This window comes from Phragmites australis, chromosome 15, assembly GCF_958298935.1.
Source record: "Phragmites australis chromosome 15, lpPhrAust1.1, whole genome shotgun sequence".
Lineage (NCBI taxonomy): Eukaryota > Viridiplantae > Streptophyta > Magnoliopsida > Poales > Poaceae > Phragmites > Phragmites australis.
In genome coordinates, this window is record NC_084935.1 from 16,428,735 (window position 1) to 16,438,506 (window position 9,772).

The 9,772-nt window shown below is 39.9% G+C and overlaps 2 pseudogenes; one reads left to right on the forward strand and one right to left on the reverse strand.

The window, feature by feature from the left end:
• Positions 1–2,831: 2,831 nt before the first annotated feature.
• LOC133892166 (uncharacterized) lies at positions 2,832–3,615 on the reverse strand (annotated as a pseudogene).
• A 2,823-nt stretch (positions 3,616–6,438) lies between these two features.
• Positions 6,439–8,294, forward strand: LOC133892167 (probable GTP diphosphokinase RSH3, chloroplastic; annotated as a pseudogene).
• Positions 8,295–9,772: the final 1,478 nt, after the last annotated feature.

Sequence of the window (9,772 nt, forward strand, 5' to 3'; positions counted from 1 at the left end):
CTTTGTGGGCTTGAACATCGACGGTGTGAGCGGCGGGATTGTAAGTGGTACTAGTTTGCTTTGAGAGTACTACCGCGCCGAACGATGCATGAACCACACGGTTGGGGCTAGTTGGGAAAGGTTGTCACGAGTATCCCCTTGTGTGCACTTTAGCGAGTGGCACAAGCCGTATGGTCCTCGTGTCGTGTGGATCCAGGAGTATTCCCCTGCATGGTGTATAAACAGTTTGAATTGTCGCGCTCTCAGTCATGAGCATGCTATTATTTCATTTCTATCCGATCGTAGAGTTCTCATTTGTGGTTGTTGGTTCGGTTATTGTGGTGGTGGATGAGTTGGATCAGTTTTCTTTTATGTTCAAGTACTTATGTTACATTTATGTTACAGTTTTATTTATGTTCAGTTGGTTATTGCAGGGTAGAATAGCATGTTTGGTTAAGTATGGGTGCTTATGTCTTGGTTCCTTACCACATATATTTTACTTAACGTTATGGCCTGTCCTTACTAACAGCTCATTGCATAATCCTTGGAGTTGGAATATTATATATCTATATTGTGTAAGTCTTGCGAGTACCTTCATACTCAGGGTGTTACCCTTAAGTTGTTGCAGGTTCTGCTACCGCCGAGGATGATGCTATTTTTGGCTACTTCGTGCCTGTCGATTAGGGTGGTGGGCAAGAGTAGTGCATCCTACTCTGAAGGTGGCGTGTTGAGACGGTGCCTAAGGGCATGTGGCGCCGTTCTCTTTTGTTGTTCATAAGTTTAACTTTCTGCTACGTAGTTCTTTTATGGTTAGGAGTTGAGGGGTTTTTGTCTCCTCCTAACTCGCTTTTGTTGTAAATTGTTGAAATCAGTTGCATGCTTAATACTTGTAATATAAATATTTATTACTTGCTATTTATTAAGCTATGTTGTGATGTACATGTTAGAAGGCATGTGTTCTGATCCTTGGGCACAAAAAACGTGTCGGGACTAACAGGATGATATTCTGGTTAATCATCGATGTTGTGATTATAGATAATGATCCTCCTGGTGATTAATTAGAATATTATTTGGACGGTTCTCCACAATTGTATCAAGTTTTGCTTTCGCATGATGAATTTACTTAACCTTGTGGTCATTTCCTTGCTAACAACTAAATGCATAATCTTTGGAGTCGGGTTATTTATATGTATGCACTATGGATTAAGTCTTACTAGTACTTTCGTACTCACGCTGCTTATTTTCTTTTTAGGTGGAGTTAGGTGTCGGCTACTCTAGCCCCCGGTTGGTTGCCTTATGGACAGATGGTGCCACCGGTTTTGTTTCCTTAGTTTTGTTTTTTTGCTGTGTTGTTTGTTGTAAGTTAGCGCTACATGAGCCTTGTCGTTTGTCTTGGGTATCAACTTGTTTTTCTTGTAATCCTGTTTCACCATCATATTGTGGTATTCATGTTGTTGAGTTATGTGTGCGTAATAGGTTTTCTAGGAGTTACCAACGCACATATACCGAGACTGCTAAAATTAGATTCGTTTTAACTATTGGTGGCTATGACTGTTATGGTGAGATATGGGTTATCACGCGGCACATCGAAAGACATGCGTGGACTAACTCTCATCTGGTCTATCCCATTATGAGGTCGCCAATCGGAGGTCCTAGCGTGTGCGCTTGTCGTGGTTCAACCGTGGTGATGCTTGTGGTTCATCGTGTCACTACTCCTATTCTTCTCTCTCAAGCTCCATTAATTGGTTGTCCTTTGCAATGTCTAGCTCGTATCCGAGTTGAAGCCTCAGCATGTAATTTGGGGGAGTGTGTCATTTCACTTGATTGCGTCGTGCGCTTTGTGTGTGATCGTGTTGGCTGGTGCTTTGGCATCGTGCGGTCTACGTTTAGTGTGTGAGCTGTGGAGTGCGGTCTGTGTCGAGTTCTTCGAGCTGGGTCTGGTAGTTGTATTAACGTTCAAAAAGAAGTTGAGAAAATTAAATGGTTTTGTCACTTGGGTACTATAAGTAGTTTTTACAACGTAGTTTGTACTGGCCTTACGTATCCAAAGTTGAACAGGACCTCCTTAACTCAATTTGCACATGTCAACCGTAGCTTGTTGTAGTGGTGTCCCACCACATAGTTCAAAGATTAAGAGGTTGTGTCACTTCATTAGGTTCATCCTCACGTCTTCAATTTGTTGCAGCACCTACGGATTAGGAGGTTGTGTTTTGTCCTGTAAGGACCGAGACAGTTCCAAGGAGTCAGGGAAATGCATGTTTACTATCCTGCTTGTTTGTCCAACCTGAGATTCGCTTAGCTTGGCTAAGATTACAATGAAGATGAAATCACGCTTGCACCACTATACATGCATCTCGCGAGAATTTACATTCTATCACAAGCTTAAGACACATAAACAATGTTAGAATAAGTAGCTCATATCTAAACTATAAATATATGAATGTGTTTGGTGTCGAGCACCTCATCCAACCCTCGAGATCCAATCCAATAGCTCCCTTTCCTCCCAACACGTTCTGTGTGGTCTATTTCCTGCCTCCCACTTAAAAAACTAATTAAAACTGGCCTCCCACCTAATAAAAAACCAAAATAAATAACCTCTTTCCTGCCTACCTGCCTCCCACCTCCGCTCCCCCATCGTCGGTAAACACCGGAGAAAGAAAAACCATGCGGCAAAAAACCAATCTAAGCCGGCCTCCAACACCCACTTAATAAAAATCCATTGGGATAAAAAAAAGGGTCAACAGATTTTGTTAGTCAAAATCTGTCAGATTTTGAACCAATCAACAGTTGTCATATATGTTGTTAGTTTAAACACTCAAAGCCTAACGAACAAAACATGAATTGGCATCCATCTATCCCAAAGGGATCTGCATAGTAGCCCAGACCCAGTACAACTGCAAAAGACCAAATCCAAAAAACATAGGACCAAATAAGGCCAACAAACAACGTTACATACATGTCAACGTTACATTAATAAAAACCTCATAGATTAGCACAGTGTGACTGACACCATCACCAAATTCCAATACAATACTTGAAAGAAGAACACCAATCCATAACTAAGATGGAACAAGTGAAACTCTTAATGCAATTTGACCATGTGAACATATTATTACCAGTTGTACGTTCATTGGCATACAGGGACAGCACAGCCTGGATGGCGACATACATGGCAGGAACATTGAAGGTCTCAAACATGATTTGGGTCATCTTCTCCCTGTTAGTATTGGGATTGAGTGGCGCCTCAGTCAGCAACACAGGGTGCTCCTCAGGTGCAACATGGAGTTCATTGTAGAATGTGTGGTGCGAGATCTTTTCCATATCATCATAGTTGCTAACAATACCGTGCTCGATTGGGTACTTCAAGGTGAGGATACCCCTCTTGGATTGGGCCTCATCACCAACATATGCATCCTTCTGTCCCATACCAACAATAACACCAGTGTGACGGGGGTGCCTGACAATACTTGGGAAGATAGCCCTTGGCACATCATCTAATAAATTGCAGGGATGTGTGTGATTAAATTAAAAAACAAGGTTGCTGGTTATGAAGAAATAGGAATGAGCGCTACGAATCTTGACCATGCCAGTTCCATTGTCACATACAAGAGGCTAGATGTCCTCGCCCTCAGCCATTTTCCTACATATTCTAGTGCAAAATAGAAGGAAAAGACAAAAGGTTAAAACATTGCAATAGAGTAACCATTTCAAGAAAAAAAAACGCATGGAAACACCCTAAAGCTCAGTGCTAACTAGTTCACTCCCTTTATACATAAAACACAAGCACCATAAAAAAAACACAGACAATGCTTTGGGAGGAAAACAAACTCACCATGGTTGGACGATCCAACAAAAAAAATCAGCAAGCACTCACATGACCAAAATGAACACCAGAGCAATTCATCCCTATCACCGTATTTTCTTATTGAGGTTGTAACATAGGTGCAGCTTGTAAGCTGCTAGTTCACCACCCCAATAAAATAAATTGTATGTAGCATCATGTTAGAGGCATACAACAGGCAAAATGATATTACACAAAACTACCACATAACACAACAATCATGCAAAAAAGCACCAACGCAAAATCTGTTCAGCAATCAGGCTTTATCGCAAAACATGTCTGCACCCAAAAATAACCCAATCAGACATTCCAACATAACAAAAAACATAAACACACACGTACATGAATAAAAGAGAAATCAGATGGAGATCAATAAAGATATAATTGTATACAAATAGAGAGAAATGGAAATATAGATAACAGATATGCCCATTACATATGAAAACTTTTCAGAAGCGTAAATGTGCATGCATAATGCCCATATAGTAACATATGAATAATTCAAATCAATGTATTATCCACAACACATGTAACACCTAGATCATATCCATGCCAGCTAAAATACATTCCTAACAGCATAGTTCATAAGCACACATGGAACTTTTCAGAGCACAAATGTGCACGCACAAGCTCAAATAGTAACATATATATAATTTAGAACAATGTATTATTCAACCATGTAACATCTAGATCATAGCAATGCCAGCTAAAAGAAATCAAAGCATGGGTCATCTCATCACAAGTAAAACTCATTTCATCATATTGATATATGCTATGGTTTTTTAATCAAATGAACAGACATAAATAGCATGGACAACACTGAGAAAAACAAATGCTCATAAAAAAGAGAATATTAACACTCACCTAAAATGATCCAAATGAAAAACTCTAGATCTGCGTCATAGTATCGTGAGCCAAGGCTAATCAATTGAAACACAAACACCTACACACAAACACATAGAATGGTTGGTTCATGAGCCGATAGGCTAATCAATTGATTGACAAACATACCATCGAGAACAAAAAAATTTGGAGAAAAAATGCAGATTCGATTCCCCTAATGGGCTCCTTGAATCAACACTTCTCAAAACCACAGCCTCTAGAATCACAGTGAAAACATATAAAAAAAAACACAACAAACACACTAAAAATCCATAGATTCCACACTTGAAGCCTCGAATCTAAAAAAGTCTCATTCAGACCCTAACCAGAACGGAATAACCAGTAAAAAAAGAAGAAAAAGAAACAGGTCTAGACTTAGACAACAAATATACCCGTTACATGTCATATCAACAATGCTTAAAAATAGTACATTTGTAATCTGTGAGTGCGAGAAAGCAATAAAACACATAACGTATAGATATACCCATTACATGTCATATCAACAAAACTTAAAAAATAAATGTACTAGCACATTTTTAGTAAACTTACCTAGTATTCATTTTTCTATCAGTAAACGTATATTTCTATTAAAAAAACTCACCGAGATTCAACGAAAAACACAAACTACTGCACCACATATAGATAGATCCATACAAGAGACTATGTAAACCCTAACCCAATAGATCTGAATCCAGACCTAACACACATGGCTGAATGTGTAACGCACATGGGAAAATCCGAATAAGGTTTTGACCCATGGAATCAAAAAAAATAATAGCGCATCTCAGAAAACACAACCTCGACCCATTTTGAACTCAGATCTATGGCAAGACAACATCAACTTAGCTCATATACTCACCTCACGGACTGCATATGGATGTTGATCGATTTCTCTGCTTGCCTCCCCTACTCTAACACGTCCAACACTGCATAATGACCCATGGAATAAAAAAACAAAACATGCAACTCAGAAAGCACACCATCGATCCATTTTTGAACTCACCCAAATGAAGCGCAAAACTTGATTGCTCGTCCAGAACTTAATCCTCTCCTGCCCGAATCAAACCCTAAAGTAGATGAAAAATCAAAAACACCAAGGCGAATAAAAAAATCACGCATCAAGTTGGGTAGATTGAGATCCAAATCATGGTAAATCATCTGAATCACCCTTGAACTCACTGATTACATAAGGCGATCCGGTGCCGATGAGGGAGAGATAGAATCGTTGCTTCTGCCTCCCATTAACAAGATAAGAGGGAGAGAGAGATGGGGAATGCAAGTGGTTGGAGTTTGGGCCGCGCCAGTAAAGAGGGGGTTAGTGGGATAGAGGATGGCGTCACAATCGAGAGAAACAAATTTAAAAAATGTACCAGAGTTCCAAATCATTGGTGGATTCCTAGCGTGAAATCAAGACCCGGTTAAAAAATCTAACATTAGTCAATCATCTAAGTATAGATTTCAAACCAAATCGTATGGCTACAAATCAGACAGATTTTGAAGAAAAAATCCGTCGATAGATAAATAACAAATTTCTAAAAAAAAAACCAGCCACCAGCCTCCCTCCTCACTCCCCGGCCTCCCTCCCTTGGCCCAATCCAAAACTAGGTTTTTCCCATCCTATTCCTAGCCGCCACCTGGTTGTCTCCTCCCGTGCGCCTGTCCCTGCTCCGTGCTCGGCGACTGGCCGCCGGTGCCCGCTAGCACCCCCGACACGGCCCTCCGCCCTCCTCTTCACTATGCGGTGGTTCTGCATCAGCCCAACCTGCGGCAACTGCTCACGCAATCTGCTCTTCACGAGGATGCTGCACCTGCTGAGCCCCGCCGTGCTGGAGCTGCTCACCAAGCTCCCTGAGGAGGCCGCGCAGGACTGGGACTATGACATGGGGGTCGATGCCGCCGCGCGGTGCCATTTCACAGGTGAGCTGCTCGTGCACGCGCACACTGTGCTCGAGTTCCTCCATGCGTAGTCCGAGAAGGTGGACGCTGACAACGGGGTCCCCCTCCACGAGTGCAGAACTTGCCAAGTTAGATAAGACTGAAAGGAGATATGCATGGATTAAACATCGATTACGGTCAAATGAAGACACCTGAAAAATATTTCCACCTTCCTGGCATGTTGATTATCTATTATGTATCCAGTTCTGTAAGATTACAAGGTCTGATTTCACCCTCTATAGTTTTGCAGTTAATGATCTTCTCCACTCTTGAGTGGTCTATGCATTAGTTACTGAATCTTGTTCTACTTTTGTTCTATGATCAGACGCGGGCGAGTGATGATCCATACTTGCAACATTGTGTGGAGTTAGCCGTGCTACTGACCAAGATTCGTGCGAATGTGTCGGTCGTCTCTGCTAGGCTTCTGCATGATACAATTGATGATTTGTTTGTGGACTATGATCACATCTTCCACATGTTTGGTGCTAGGGTGGCCGATCTCGTGGAAGGGGCACGTGTTCTTGTTTCCTTGGATTTTGATCATTTGTTTTTGTGGGATTGGACATGTAAGTTTGGTGCCCTGATTATTGTTAATTCTATGTATTATCAAGTTGTTGGCCGGATCAATTGCAATTATTTGATCTCAATTATGATGGTGTACTCCCTGGTTTTTAAGTCAATGATCATGTTCCATATTCATATAATTTGCATTATCCTACAAGTTGCTAAGTTGACAATTCTCGTGCATTGCTTATTGTCTTTCTTAATAGTGTATTTTTCTTGTATAAGCACATCTTGGGCGTGTACTCTGTGAAGTATTTGATAGCAATGTGAAAATGTGCACAACAACATTGACATATTTATTCATAAAATTCAGTTTGATGTAGTGTCGAAGGTTGTAGGTTTTAGGTCTGATGTTGTGGCAAATTGTTAAATAATCCTTCTATGCTTTTATGCTAGCTCCATTGTCATTTGCTATCCTGGAACCTGATTTTTTCTATCTGATCTATTCAAGTTTCTAAGTTAAGTCACCTGAGAAAACTTGCTTGTGATAACAACACATCCTGTAGGACTATTGAAGGTGGTCACTTGCATACAATGCTTCTTGCAATGGCTGATGCTCAAGTTGTTCTAATAAAGCTTGCAGATCGCTTGCATAACATGGAGACCTTAGAAGTTTTGCATTTGGTCAAACAGCAAACATTTTCCAAAGAGATCAAGGAGATATTTGTGCCTTTGGCTAATCGATTAGGGATCGCTAGCTGGAAATACCAGCTTGAAAATCTTTGTTTCAAGTAGACCAGCTTGAAAATCTTTGTTTCAAGTATTTGAATCTAGAAGAGCACAAGGAATTGTCATCCAAACTTGCAAAGTCCTTTGACGAAGTGCTAATTACATCTGCTTTCGATAAACTAAATAAAGGCCTGAAGGAAGCCGGTGTCTCATATCACAATCTTTCTGGGAGGCATAAGAACCTATGCAATGTTCATTCCAAGATGCTAAAGTATGTCAAAAGCATTACTTTTGCATTATGTGTAGTTTAACTGCATGATAATGAAACATTTTTTTTTGTCTATCTTTGCTAATTGAATTTGGTCAAATCATCAGGAAGAACTTAACAAAGGAAGAGATCCATGATATCCAAGGCCTGATTTGAGTGAAATATTATTTAAGCTAGGAATTAAGTTGTTGATATCTATGGCCTGAATTGAGTGAAACATTATTTAATCATCAAGAAGAACTTAATGAATGTTAATGGTATTGTTGATGCTATGTAGGGATTTTTAGTTGTTTAGGTAAGACTTCACCAAAGCAACAATGTGTAGAATCCTTGGAGAGAGAGAGTTGCAGCTCAGATGTTTGCAAAAATACCATGCAGAAGCAATAGAGTAGGGTGTTGAAGCCATACACTCTCTCAAAAATGTCATAGAGTAACTTGATTTGCTAGCAGGTCTTCCTAGCACTTAGCTTTGCATTCTCACCCACATACATTGGTTGAATATGTTGTACTATGTTTTTCACTGCTAGCTCGTAAGATTAGGTGTCCAATCGCTTGATTAATCACCAACAATACGTACATCATTTGAAGTATCCCTTTTGGTCCTGAGAGATGTAACTATATCTATATGAGTTGTATCAATTTGACAGCTTTCATATAGGTAAAAACAGTTGTATATGACTTCATTTTTTATGTGATAACGTTGTTTGTATATGCACATATGTCTATATAGCAAGTGTGATGATAACTTGTCAGTTACGAGAGCAGTGTAAAAACATTTGAAGTATCCCTTTTGTTTGAGTGAGATGTAACTATATCTATATGAGTATGTGACTCACGTGGTGTTGCAATTATGTGCTTTCAGTTAATATATTTATTATTATATTGTTCATACAACTGATTCTTTTAGCGATCAATCGAGAAAAATATTAGAGGAAATGCCGGTGGACGTAGATGAAGAACATCTGAATATTATTAATACATTGAATACGGAATAGCGGTAGGGGTTTGATGAAATAATATATCACGTTATCAACTTTAAGATACATGTATTCTTTGTTGACTGTCTAAATGCCTCGGTCTTCTTTGTTGATGGTCCAGGTGGCACAAGAAAGACATATTTGTACAAGGCATCACTTGCAAAGGTCTGTTTGATGGGTCACATAGCCATTGCAACTTCAATATCTGGTATAGCAGCGTCCATCATGCATGGTGGTCGCACCGCCCACTCTAGGTTCACGATGATTCACAAAACAACTATCGATTGACTTTCTGAACTCAATCACACCAAATGGATTGCCGCCACATTTGCTTAAATTCAAAACCAACTGTTAAGTTATCCTGCTTCGGAATTTTGATCCTCACAACAGGCTATACAACAGAATAAGGCTAATGGTTAGAGTCTACCAATACAATGCGATTCATGCAGAGATCGTTAGCGGCCAACATGCTGAAAAGAGGGTGTTCATTCCTAGGCTCCCTTTGTCCTCATAGGAGGACATTTCACTTCCTTTCAGATTGAAGAGGAAATAATTCCCAATACGCCTTAGCTTTGCAATGATCATAAATAAAGCTTAAGGACAAACACAAACAATTCCTAATGTTAGTATTTATTTGTCAGAGACTGTGTATTCTCA